The sequence below is a fragment of the Dendropsophus ebraccatus genome, chromosome 9 (genome assembly GCF_027789765.1).
Source record: "Dendropsophus ebraccatus isolate aDenEbr1 chromosome 9, aDenEbr1.pat, whole genome shotgun sequence".
Taxonomy (NCBI): Eukaryota; Metazoa; Chordata; class Amphibia; order Anura; family Hylidae; genus Dendropsophus; species Dendropsophus ebraccatus.
In genome coordinates this window covers 26413673-26428069 of record NC_091462.1, presented here as the reverse complement: position 1 = coordinate 26428069, position 14397 = coordinate 26413673, and positions in this window count along the sequence as shown.

The following is a 14397-nucleotide window of genomic DNA, read 5'->3' as shown; positions in this document are numbered from 1 at the left end:
ATATATATTTGGTTTTTTTTATCATCACATAATTACGCAAATAAATTTTAAAGTGACTCTGTACCCACAATCTGCCCCCCCCCCCACTGTACCTTCATATAGCTGCTTTTAATCCAAGACCTGTCCTGGGGTCCGTTCGGCAGGTGATGCAGTTATTGTCCTAAAAAAACTACTTCTAAACTTGCAGCCCTGTGCCCAACACCCGTGGCTTAGAGTATCCGTGCCCTAAGGTATTCAAAGGTACAAGCGGTTGGGAAGGGGGGCAGATTGTGCGTACAGAGTAGCTTTAAAAACACCTTATCCAGGAATACAAAACCTTAAAGCGTTCTTTCTTTTTATACAATATGTTTCCTTTTTGACTTGAGTTGTGGATCTGCTGTACCACCACTGCTGTTCTTTACCAATGCCCACCGCATGGTGGGATGGACTTGCTACAGCAGACGACTCCCAGGCTGCTACCCCTGGCTTGGCTTGCTAGCGGTGGTGCAGCTGGAGTCACAGAGGTAGGTAGGCTGGCAGGAACATAGCAGGACTCACGGCAGGAACCAAGACAGTCGTCACTGGCTGGAGCCTTGGACAGGATTCTTGGGCAGCAGACACAGGGCAGGAACCATGGGCAGCAGGCACAGGGCAGGGATCATGGACAGCTGGGACCACATGCTATGGGAAACAGGTAGAGGCTCCAACAGAGGGGTCAGGGAGGTGCCGAGATTTATAGGGGACTGTTAGGTGTAATCAACCAATTAGGAACATACTGTCCCTCTAAACCTACAAGAGCCAGCGAGCGCACCATAGGAAGCGGGGATGCACATGCTGGCCACAGCAGGATGGAGCAAGAGTGCAGACAGTTGAGGTGCCCGGGGGGTAAAGAGACAGCAGCTTAGGGCCCCTGCATATGGGGTCCAGCGGCTGCTTGTTACTGCCAGCAGGAGATACAGGTACGAATTGTTCGAACACAGGTGTTTGAGAACTGAGGAATCACTGTATTGCAAAACTGCTTGCCCTGTTGATTTCTTTGAAAAAAACATTGCAACAGATACGCTTTAAGTGCATAATTAACAAATTTTATTTATTGACCCAATAAGTACAAATATATATTTAATATGGTTGATAATAACATAACTTATTGTACAAGCTTTAAACCAGAGGGAAAATCCATTTTCCGTTATAACATTTACCCCCTTTTCTCTATGACTCTACCAATGACCAGGTATCTCTCTTTGGTGGCTATATCTTCTTGGTTGATATAGATCCATTGCTTCTGCTTCCGTAGCCACCACATTTCCCAATCAATAGGGTAGAAATTCAAACACATTTTTCAAACTTAATTATCTCATGATTTCCTTCCCAAGGTTCCTAAGACACACAATATTTCTCAACAAGGTGAAAGTTCAGCTGAAGCGGTTTATCTGGAACAATGGACTGGATTCTTGCTCATATTACCAAGATGGAATGAAAAGGCTGTTGTGTGAGAAAGCTTAGCACGTGCCAACACTTCTAAACGTTGGAAAGCTCAGGTGTGAAATCAAATATTCAGAAATCCTGATAGCGACGCTTCCTTCCTCTCCGATACGCCCGTGGAATGTAGAAACAAAGGCGCTCGGAGTTCTGAAATTACTCTTAACCACAGTCCCTTTTCTTGATCAAAAAAAAAAAAAAACTTTAAAAAATATGCAAACACTTTTTTCTTTCTGGGTTGAAGTTAATTAGAAAGTTGGTTAATTAGTTCACTTCATGTGTTGAACAGTTTTGCGCATGTTAAAATGTTTATTCGGTTCAAAAGACTGAAATATGCACAGATTGTAAAGTAAGAGAAAGTGCTCTGGAGAAATGATGTAAGGGCTTGGAGAACGGTACTGGCATAAATAAGGGGAATGGTTTGCATAACTGGTATAAATGCTAGAATTATTCCAGTGATGATGTATATATTAGAAAATATTATGGACAACGTGTTTGGAACAGGCCCAACTAGTTTGGATTTGGGCCATTCCCGAGGGCGTTGTATAAGCAGCCTCTTTGGTTTTGACCCTTCATTCTTCTCCTGGATAAGAAAGCCAGATCATTGCCTCTGGGAATGGTCCCCATAGCAAGCAAAGTCTTAAGTATAGATGATCGAACAGCGGAAAATCTTAGGTTCTATAGAACTCGAACCTTGTCAAACTTTCCGCATTTGATTCCCGATGCCTTCCCGTTCCGTGGGAAAGGAGGAGACAGCCCGGGTATTCTGGGATTTAGCCTAGGTAATAGGCTGTATCCTAGAATTCCAGGCGGTACCCGGGCTGTCTCCTCCTTCCCCATGGACCGGGAAGGCATCGAGAATCAAATGCGGAAAGTTTGACAAGGTTCAAGTTCTATAGAACCTAAGATTTTCCGCTGTTCGATCATCTCTAGTCTTAAGGTCCTATTACATGAAACAATAATCGGCCGTACTTGGCTGATATCGGCCGTTACGGACAATAATCATCTTGTGTAATACACAACGATCAGCCGACATGAACTATGTCGGCTGATCGTTGTCGGTCGTTGTCTTTCAACATGTTGAAACACAAATGACTAAGATGGCAATGATCTGCTACCATCACCCTGTGTAAAAGGAGCGGCGGCAGCAGACTGCTGCTATCTTCTATGCGCTGCTTGGACAATCTTGTGATCATACGGGCAGCCCCCCCTGCATCTCCCCGTGGCCCCCTTGGCACTTACCTGCTTGTAATAGTGCCGGCAGCGAGCAGGGAACGAGGATCAAGCAAGCTCCTCCATTGTCCTGTGTAATAGAGCCTTTAGAGTAAGTAGAAATCTAGCACTAAGGGTAAAGTAACATTTACAGGAAGATGTAGGATGGTCGTGGCAGGTGGCTTAGGTTTGAGGTCAGCAATCTGGGTCACAAACAGGAGAATAATCAGCAAAAATGAGCAAAGGTCATACATGGAATCATGGAAGCATGCAACACAACACCTCTATGGAACACTATTGAACCCTATTGCTCAGACTCCATGTAGTAGAAGGAGTTGCCTTAAAAAGGAAGTGCTGAACAGGGACAGGTTTGTGCAGAACAGGTGAAGCAGTGGCAGGAGAGAAGGCATGGTGGAAAGCAGGAACAATGGCTTTGGCTGTAACAAAAAGTAACCTTTTAGCTGTGAGTGCCAAGGGGCCATAACACCAATGGGGCTGAAGTTATAGGTAAAATGTATGTCAACTTCTTCAACTCTTAAGATTGAGTCATTGGAATAGTGGAATATTGGGGATTACTTATAGTCAAAAGAGAAGAGTCAGAAGTAGACAGCCCCATTCAGTGTGTAGTGGCCATGCTGAGTTATTGCAGCTCAGATCTAGAGTTGAGCAAAATTCAACCATGCTCTGGTCCGTCTGTATCTGAGTTTACAATACTTGATTAACGGTGGTTAGCTTCCATAGGCTGTATCCATGTTTGCCAGGACTCCCAAGGGCTGCATCCAACTTCAGCAGCCATGCCACACATTCGAGTTCAGACAAACCCGAGCATGCTTGAAATTTGCTCTACTCAGCTCCCATTAAGGTGAATATGATCTGAGCAGTAGTAGCACGGCATGACCACTACACAGTGTATGGAGCTGTCTGATTCTGACTATATGTATATGAGAGATTAACAGAGGGGTAACCTTAACCCTAACCCTAGCATAACAGTCTATAACTTTGTACAGCGGGATCCAGGCCCCACTCAAGGAGTTGTTGTGGAGAGCTGTGAAGGTCAGCTATGAAGAGTTAACCTTTATCTGGGACAACTCCTTTAAGCTACATTAAAAGTAGGGGAGTATCTGTTACAATAAATATTTAAAAGACTCAACTAAGGCTGAGAAAACTACCTTCTGAGTTACTACAGTATTACATGGCCCGATATTATTGATAAGTCAGCGCAGATCTGCTAGATCTGCTCTGCGAGCACCGATCTGCTCTGCCCACAGAGCCTATTACATGGCTCGATTATTGTACAGCAGGCCATAAACAGAGTCAGTGAGGCAAACCAAAGTCAAAAAACCAGAGGACAAAAATACAGACCAAGTCAGGAGACAAAAACGTAGTCAGGGACACAAGTCAGGTAACCAATAAATCAGGATAGCTATCACAGGGTAGGAAGCAAGTATAGGCACACTAAGACCCGGTCTTAGAGGTGATTGGGGCATACAGACAAGCATTTAGACAGGAGGATAAGGATGTCAATCACCAGAAAGGTAAGTAGTTAACCGTTAAGGTGCTGGTAGAATTGACTCCAAAAAATATTAACAAGAATGTAATTAATTAGACCAGGCAGAATCCAATCATGCTCACAGTAGGAATGAATGAGGTCAGCAGCATGGCGTCTGCCCAAAATATACTTACCGGATCAAATTCCTGGTGTCCTCAGGCCTTGTTTGTGGGATTCCCCGATTTCCGCAGCTGCAGCTCTCACTCAGCCAATCACTGGCCTTGGTGCTGTCCCTTCTTAACCAGTGATGGGCTGAACAGCCTGTTATTTCAGAGATGGGACAAGAAATGAGAGCAGCAGGTGCAGTGACAGGGGAATCCCACAGACAAAGTCGGGAAACACAGACACAGAAAAACAAACAAGCAATAACTTTATTATTTTATACACACAAACATCAACCATCGGCCATGCTACCTATTACTGTACATGTAGCGATGCACGGTCAGCTGCCAATGGTTTTTGAACTTGCCAAAAGACAACGATCAGCTGATGATCGGCTCTTCAGCTGATCGTTGTCTTTATTACACAGAGCGTTATCAGCCTGATTTGCCTGATTGTACTAGGGCCCTTAGAAAGGATTGAAAATTAAAAGGATTGTTCCAACACACACAACTGGGTTAAGACAAGGGCTGACACAAATGGGTTAAAACGAGGTAGCTCATTGCAAAAAGTCTGATCGCCAACGTGGTCTTAGCTCAGGTCATCCTTCTTGTCTATGGAATTAATCCAAAGGAAATGTCACTCTTCTTTCCTATGGGTAAGCCAATCCTAATCCTAGGATTCGGGCTATAGTAATGTAAACTAAGATCTTAAAAGCCCCATTTTCCGTATGTTATTTCCAGTTTTTCTCTCTGTTAATTAATAATTTCTTAAAAATTTTCAGGCCTATACATATCATTCCCTGTTCAGTTACTATGACCTAGGGAGGCAAAAAGGTCATAGCTAGATAAAGAAAAACTAGTTGCTATATTACATTTCTCTTTACATTAGCATTTTCCTGATTATTTTATGCATATTTATTAAGAGCTAATCTTCATTCCTTTTAATAATTCAATCTGGAGTGAATGGAACAGCCATGGGGACAAAACTGTGCACTAATATGCAAATCTGTTAATAATGACTAGTCTTAAGCAAATAATAATTATCCACTAGAAAAAGCAAGCAAATAATACATATACAGAATAAACCAATCCACAATAATTAACAAAATACACAGTCGTATTTACCCAAGGTTTCATTTCGGAGCTTGGATTTTAGCTACTGAGCCATTAATAACAGCAGCCATGGATAAATTTACACTAGACACGTACCTGATTTCCATTTTAAAAGCAACACATGCATATTTACAGCAATAAATGTAAAATAAATCTCAGTGTTTTAACCATCTTTGTAAAAAAAAACAATGAAGCTGAAATATTTCCGCTCGCTTTCATCAACTTATTACTGTATTAACATAGAATCGAAGGAGAAAAATATTTCACACGTAATATGCTAAACTGAAACTCCTGATGGCAACATAATTCATGACAAAGAAGACAAGTATAAAAAAAAGTGTAACTTATTCTTCCGTTTCTTAGGGTCCTTATACACTGCCCGATCATATACTGTAAACAAGCGCTGATCTGCTAGATTGTGTACCGAGCAATTACATGGGCCAACAATCAGACAGCAAGGGCCGCATGGACATCGTTGGCGATTAGCGATGAGCGAACATGTTTGTAAATGTTCATATGTTCGTACAAACATGACGCTAATTTTTCTTGTTTTCCGATTACGAACAATTTGTTCAATGATCGGAATGGTTATACCTATCATTTTCGAACACATTCGAACTTGTGAATGTACTCCACTGCGTTCTGCCTTCTGTTCTGATCTCTGCACTGACAGGCCGCGACCAGTGATTGGCTAAGACGTGCCGGCCTTTAGGTGCAGAGACCAGAACAAAAAAGAGCAGAAGGCAGAGCAGCATAGACCAGGGAAGGCCCCCGAGGACACCAGTGAAGGCCTGAGGACACCGGGGAACGTGGTAAGGTAACTTAATACTTTTTTATACTACAATCATCAGCCATTGGCAACAATTCTCCGTGATGCGGACGGACAATGGTCAGGACCTAAAGAAATGATTAGAGGATGATCGTTTCATCAGATGATTGTGCTCTCTATTACACAAAGCAATAAACGGCCGAGTATTGTTACGTGTAATAGGGCCCTTAGAGTAAATCAAAAGGTGGTCCACAATGGTATGACATCTACTGTGTGTGTGTTTGGCAATGTATAACATGTAGTGTTGAGCGAGTATGCTTGATTGAGCATGGTGCTCAATCGAGTATCGGGATGGGCTGAACAATCCCTATCCCAGTTCTACAATCGAAAAGGGAGAACAAGGGAAATGGCTGATCTCCTGGTAGAGGAAGGCCACCATATATTTGCTATATTTCTCCTAATCCCATTTCATTATAATAAAGATCATTTATAATTTCTTTTGAAATCTCAGGATAGTTCTTAAGCTATAATTCTACCTTAATGTATTAATAATGCTTTTAGTATTCATGCATTCTCTCTATTCCTGGTTTACTATCTGCTACCAGTTTTAGATAAATGAATTGTAGTTGAGAAGATGTCTTAATATAATCTTTCCCAGGTCTCCTGTGGTTTCGGTGTCACGTTAGTGTCTTTGTCTGTGAGAACTAAATGAAGAGAATGAAATATCTTTCCCCGACGTGTCTCGTTTTGTGCAGCCATTCCAATGGCTTCTGTAGGGACATGTCAAATCGGGAATCAAATCCAAACAATCAGAGTCCTCTCCCCGCATATCTGTGGTTCAGATACTCACTCATTTTCTAAACAGCAGTTTTTCCCACATTGACCCGACTTGTTTTCTTAGGCTCCGAGAAGAAGACTGCAGAACAAGACGGCTGCACAGTCTGTTCCAAAACTGGGAGGAGAAGCCATGTCGCACCGCAAAATGTCATTATTATTTCAGATGAACTCTGCTGTTTGTTAATATGGATTTAGTTAGATTTAATGCTAGAAATACTTTATTGCTTGTTGAGCTAAGGACGTGACTGTGTCTATTGTTCTCTACTCTGACTGGCAATGACAGACGCTATACTGGGGGTCTATTTTGATCTTGCCTTTAAGGTCCCTTCTCTTCTTTGTATACGAGTAGTAGTAGAAAGTCAACCTAATACATGACTGCTTATGTTTTTATGGATTCAGTACTTGGTTGGTCTCCTTACTGCATTACTCCACATTAAGACTCTTTAAACCAGACTCCAAATGGATGAGCCGATCGTTATTCTATTTTTCTTCTTATTTAAGTTGATAGGGGAGAGTATTCTCGTTTAGGATTGGCTACTAGCCAAATCCATGTGTTACCCAAGTCATAGTTACTTTCTCTTTTGAAGGTGCTGCAGAGAAATTTAAAAGGGCTATCCAGAAATAGAAGGCAAAGCACAGCTATTTTATTGCATAAATGATACCACCCATGTTATCGGGTTGTGTGTAGTATTGCAATTGAGCTCCATTCACCTCAATGGAACTGAGCTGCAAAACCTACACCAAAACTGAGGACAAAAGTGGTGCTGTGGCTGGAAGAAAGCGGCCATGTTTTTCTAAGCCTCGATATCTCCTTTAACTTTTACAGTCAGGGTTCCCTTCAAATTACAGCTGTGGAATACTCTGTGATCACCATAGACTCTTTATTAAAAAAAATAATAATAATTGTTCGTAATTTTAAATCATAATAAGTGACTGAATAATTAATGGAAAACATCAACACTCTTCTTCCTAATATTTATGGTAATTAGGTATTTTGGTTACTGAGCAATTAGGAGTTTAATATTTATGTTAATTAGGTATTTTAGTGCACTTGGGGCAGGACTTCCTGTAGTCCCGTCCCCAGTGCACCAAAATGCCTAATTAGCATATATATTAAACTCCATAATAATAATAGCATGGAAACGGCACAGCGTATGAAAGTAAGAAACTTACCTTCATCCTCAGCGCCCCGTGCCCAATATGGATATATCTTCTTCCCTTGCCTTTAAAGTCATTTATTTGTTAGGCTCCATTAACATCCCATTCCAGGGCTATATCCAAAGTATAGCTCTGGACACTGACAAAAAGGAGTTCCCTTGTATAGCACAGTGGGCCCGTTGACTTTAATAGACCAAACTTATTCTACTAGTGACTACATGTTTGATCTATCTTCCAAACATATGCTTTTTTTTTTTTTTAAGAACTCATAAACAAAAAGTATACATTTGGAAACCAGAGTGTAAATAGTATCTGGTGTGAACAAATAAAGTAAATGGGTATATAAGCCACCATGGCTGCCCACACAGGGCACCATCCGCCAGACTGTCAGAGGGGGCCCCGTAGGGATGGGTGAGTGAAAATGATGTACCCACCCATCCATTCCATCCCCGACTGTTTCCCCATTTTAAGACATGCTAAAGAAGTAGTTTGGTGTATTGAAGGTAGGCCCAGTACCCCAAGTGCAGTGAAAATTACTCCCCTTGGTCACAGGCACCCTTGGTAATTCTCCATGGTTGCAGACACAGTACTTGAGTGCAGTTCCTATATACATTATAGCCTCATATCCTGTTGATTTCCAGACTGATTCGGACTGATTTGGTTTCCAGGCGCTGATTCGGTTTCAAGACGCTGTGTCCGGGGGTGGTCTGTGGGGGTGCCGTAAACAAGTTTCGCACAGGGCGCCATCTACCCTAAGGCCGGTCCTGTACCCCACAATGGGTATAACTTTTTGCCAGTAAACTAATATACATTCAAAATGAAAAGAAGTTAAATGTCTGTGTCGACTGCGCAGGGGCCCAAAGAGGGAGAGTGGACCGCCACTGTAATGTTAAGCAGAAGGGGAACAGATAAGGACCTGCTGCACAGAGATGGAAAGACCTGATCACATGACCCACAGGTCCTTAATACTACTGTGGAGATCAGCTGACTATAGAGAGGAAGAGGGGGAAGCTTGAAAGCTGTAAGTGCATGTACGTGTGTGTGTGTGTGTGTGTGTGTGTGTGTGTGTGTGTGTTAGTGAGTGTAGGTATGTATCCAGTAGCAGATTATAATCGGTCCGTTTCGGGCGGTAGCCCGGGGCCCTGAGCTTCTGGGGGGCCCATGGCCACCCAAACAGACCCGTATACGTTAAGTTAGTGTGTGTTTCAACTGTATGTATGTTTGTGTGTTTGTGTATCAGTGAGTGTAGGTATGTATCTATGGGAAAATCGGTATACGTCAGTGTGTGAATCTACCCTATCTATCTATCTATCTATCTATCTATCTATCTATCTATCTATCTTTGTGTGACAGTGGTGTATGTGTGTGTTTATATCAGCAGTGTCTTTGCTCCCAAAGATGTTTTGCAGCAGCTTTGATTCTGGGCTGGGCTGAAAAAAAAAAAAATGCTCCCCAGCTTATACTGTCTCTCATTCCAACAATCTAGTGACTGATAGATCTGCTTATAAAGATGTTCTGCAGCAGATATCAATTGTGGTTCAATAGTTCTTATTATACTTTAGAGATGATTTAACTTGGGAGATGAATTATTCATGGTGTAGAGATGAGCGAACCTTGAGCTTGCTGGAGTCCATCCGAACCCGACCGTTTGGCATTTGATTAGCGGTGGCTGCTGAAGTTGGATAAAGCTCTAAGGTTGTCTGGAAAACATGGATACAGCCAATGACTATATCCATGTTTTCCACATAGCCTTAGGGCTTTATCCAACCTCAGCAGCCACCGCTAATCAAATGCCGAACTATCGGGTTCAGATAAACTCGAGCATGTTCGAGGTTCGCTCATCTCTAGCACTTGTGTAATCACATTTCAATGTAATTGTTTGTGTCCGTTGTGTATCTGTATATATGTGAATGGTGCCTGTGTGTGTGTGTGTATATGTTTATGTGTGTGCTTTTATATTGTATATGCTCCTGGGTAGGGGAGAAGTGTGGTGATGTTATATGCTTATGAGGGACCCAGGCACTTTTTTTGCAAAGCAGTTTGTGTCCTCCCATATACACATACTCACCTAGGCTGGCAAAGTCCCCTGGCGTTCGTTCTCCAAGCTCCCCGATGCATAAGTGACATCACGAATCCATCACTCATGCTCTGGGCCAGGTGAGTATGTGTATGGGGGTTACAGAATTCATGAGGCCCACTACCGTTTTTTTTTGCTATGGGGCCCCATGAGTCCTAGCTACGTCCCTGGCTCCATACTACAGATCTGTTAGGATTCTACACACTGCTGCACAGGTTCCATGCACCTGGCAATGCTGTGTGCAGGAGGTTTAATATGATGGTTGATCAAGGTGAAAAATGTGGGAGAAAGCAACGTTGAGCAAATATATTTCAATAAGAGGCCTCACTATACAGTTTAAAATACTGAGACTCAATACATCTTGTATAGCTTCACCTCAAATGGCCTATAATCTTGGCCTAGGTTCTGTAATACACAGCTGCAGTGGTTACAATCCGTCACATCGTAGTCTGCAAGTCCAGATGTTGTGACCTCCACCTGACAACCCCACCGCTGCCTAATAAAGTCAGATGCAGCTCTGTACAACATCTCGGATTCATTTTTATTACAGAAGCTTGACACAATCTATATTGTTCCTGCTGTAAAGCTCTGGAAGCCTTAAAGAGCGGAGACATCTGTCGGTACTGAACCTACTACAATATGCATAGACTGTTCATAAGGTATTGATACTGTGGAAGGGTAAAAGAAGGTATATCAGGGATGTACAGCGAAATTATAACTACTTGCAGGATGCAAATTCTAATCTTCCCTTTGAGATTTTAAGTAGTTATAGTCTGACACAGTGCTCTCTGCTGCCACCTCTGTCCAAGACAGGAACTGTCCAAAGCTTAAAATTTTTAAGTAGAAGTAAATTACAAATCTATATAACTTCCTGAAACCAGTTGATTTGAAAGGAAAAGATTTCTGCTGGACAACCCCTTTAACCTATTGGATAGCTGCTTCCCAGCACTAACTGGAGGTCATGCATTGATGCAAACACTATCAATTAGGGTAAGGGAAGAAGGATATGCAAAGTAGCTCTCTCCTCTTAAAAATTAGTTTTTTCCTTTAATGGTACAAACACACTGGGCTTATCCGCAGTGGATTTCTTGCTGTGAATTCGCATCCCACTGCCCGTATGTCTGCAGCCCGCTCCGTTAACCCCCCAGCCGCTGAAGCATATACTTCACCTGCTTCCCGCTCCGGCTTGCTTCCGGGCTCCTGGCATTTTACCGACCCGCTCTGCCAATCAGAGCGCTGCTGGAGCATGGAGAAGGTGGTGTATACACACTCTAAACAAACTTGCAGCGGGATGTCCATCCTGCTGCGAGTTTGTCTGCCCATAGAGTGTACAGGGTAGGGATCCGCAGCAGGTCTCGCTGCGAATTTGCAGCGAGAAATCCGCTGTGGATAAGCCCAGTGTGTTTGTACCCTCGAGGGGTTATCCAATGGTAGAAAAACATGGCCACTTTCTTCCAGAGACAGCACCACTCTTGTCTCCAGTTCAGGTGTGGTTTACAAGCACCATTCACTTCAATAGAACTGAGTTGCAAAACCCACACCCAAACTAGAGACAAGTTGTGCTGTAACTGGAAGAAAGTGGCCATGTTTTTCTAATGCTGGATAACCCCTTTAAGTCCGTGTTTTACTCCACACATGACTGAGGATAAAAGCCAAGCTTAAAATCTCTCTTGCTTACCAGCAAGACAAAAAGCCACAAGGACACCCTCAGCTGGGGCAATGGGGGCCTATAGCTATTACCCAGCACAAATGATGAATATGCTCACCTGAACCTGGCAAAGCAAAGAAGGGATGGGGACACAAATGATAGCAAATTTATCATTTATCAAAGTCATATGTAAAGATTTTTGAACTATTGTTTTTATCAAAAGAACCTATAGTGCTGCCACCTGTAGGTAGAATTATAATATCCAAATCTTTGTATAGACTTGTAACTAATAGACTCAGAAACTGGGAAGCCAGACACATCTTCATATTGATCAGGTCAATTGGCTACTTTGTTATTTTCCCTGCAACCCGGGATACGAAGATAAAAACACTTCCTGCTTGGAGGGTCTAAAGCTCTTACCAGCTGGATCTCCTTAAAGAGGATTAATACTTTCCAAAACCCGATGTATTCAAGAAAAAGTAAAGAGTAAAGAAAAGTTATAGCACATAACCTACATAAGTACTGTACATACATACTGATCCAAACCTATCATGTGTGAATTAAGGGGAAAAAAAACAACATATAAAGGACCAAGAAAAACAGCACAGGAGGACAAAAGGCATAAAGAGTCATTTAAACGTTCATCGTAGAGTAAAGGCATCAGGATTTGTTGAGAGTCTAGACAGCCATGGGAAGACAGCCATGCCAATATGTAAGAGTCATCATTGTCTATAACGGTACAGAAAACACAGGACGAGACAAGAAGATGAGATCAAGGGCTATATGTGTGGGTGAGTAGACATAGCTACTGGGATCACAGACAGGAAGAGGCTAAACATGTGACTAAAGTAAGACTCAAGAATTATTGGTGGTGCAGTATTCTGTGAAACATGAATTGAGTTCAAAGTATTGCGGAGAGATGGTGCTAGGAGCTCAATAAATCTCATCTCCTTCACGGTTCTAGTATGAATTAGAGTCTGTACAACAATAAATATGTAAAAAAGCAATATGGCAGCCCCTTTACCTATGAAATTTGGGAAAAGCAATAAAAAAGTGGATGAAGGGGACGGACTGAACACTGTGGAAGAGATGCAAGTCATGATCTTATAAAGGGGATAGGGTGGATAAAAACAATGACGTCCACTTACCTCCCTGGCTCCAGTGATGAGGCAGGACTCCGCTAGAGCTGATGACCGAGCGGGCCAGTCGCAGAAAAAGGAAGCGGCCTGGAGATCTGGGACCGGAGCAGCTGGTTGACGGCCTCAGTGCTCAAGTGCTGGAGGGAAGTGGACGTCATTGTTTTTATCCACCCACTCCCTGGCCATAGTTAAAAAATGTCTCCTACCCGGAGTACCCCTTTACAATTAGACAATATATAGACAGCTCCAAAAATTTGAGGACACGGATCTACATTTGATTGACATATTGAATAAGAATAGTGGATGGTGAACTAGCTCAATAAATTAATAAATGCCTTGTGGACATGTGAAAATAATGTTTAGATCCTGACTGATCATTAGAATAGAGTGGGTAGAGAAATGCACTTCCATGTACAGTACAGACCAAAAGTTTGGACACACCTTCTCATTCAAAGAGTTTTCTGTATTTTCATGACTATAAAAATTGTAGATTCACACTGAAGGCATCAAAACTATGAATTAACACATGTGGAATTATACAGAATACAAAAAAGTGTGAAACAATATTTTAGGTTCTTCAAAGTAGCCACTTTTTGCTTTGATTACTGCTTTGCACTCTTGGCATTTTCTTGATGAGCTTCAAGAGATAATCACTTGAAATGGTCTTCCAACAGTCTTGAAGGAGTTCCCAGAGATGCTTAGCACTTGTTGGCTCTTTTGCCTTCACTCTTCACCCCAAACCATCTCGATTGGGTTCAGGTCTGGTGACTATGGAGGCCAGGTCATCTGGCGTAGCACCCCATCACTCTCCATCTTGGTCAAATAGCCCTTACACAGTCTGGAGGTGTGTTTTGGGTCACTGTCCTGTAAAAAATAAATGATGGTCCAACTAAACGCAAACCAGATGGAATAGCATGGCGCTACAATCTACAATTTTGATGCCTTCAGTGTGAATCTACAATTTTTATAGTCATGAAAATACAGAAAACTCTGAATGAGAAGGTGTGTCCAAACTTTTGATCTGTACTGTACTTCTCCTCCTGCTGTGCGTCTTTGAGACCATGGCCCCATAGACTTACATTATGAGTCTGTCTTGGTCATGGGACACAGCGTCAGGAGAGACTTCTCCCGGCTCATTCATTCACTCACCAACCGATAAAAACTCTTGAAACATAAGATTTTTTTTTTTTAAACGAGAGCTATTCTTTAATGTCGTGGAATCCTCAGTAACCCTCCAGACAGCTAATGAGTTGGCTGATGGTTTCGACTTCTCTCTTAGTGTTGAGGGGAGAGGTCAGAGGTTTTCCAACCTAAACACTCAACATGTTTTCCAGAA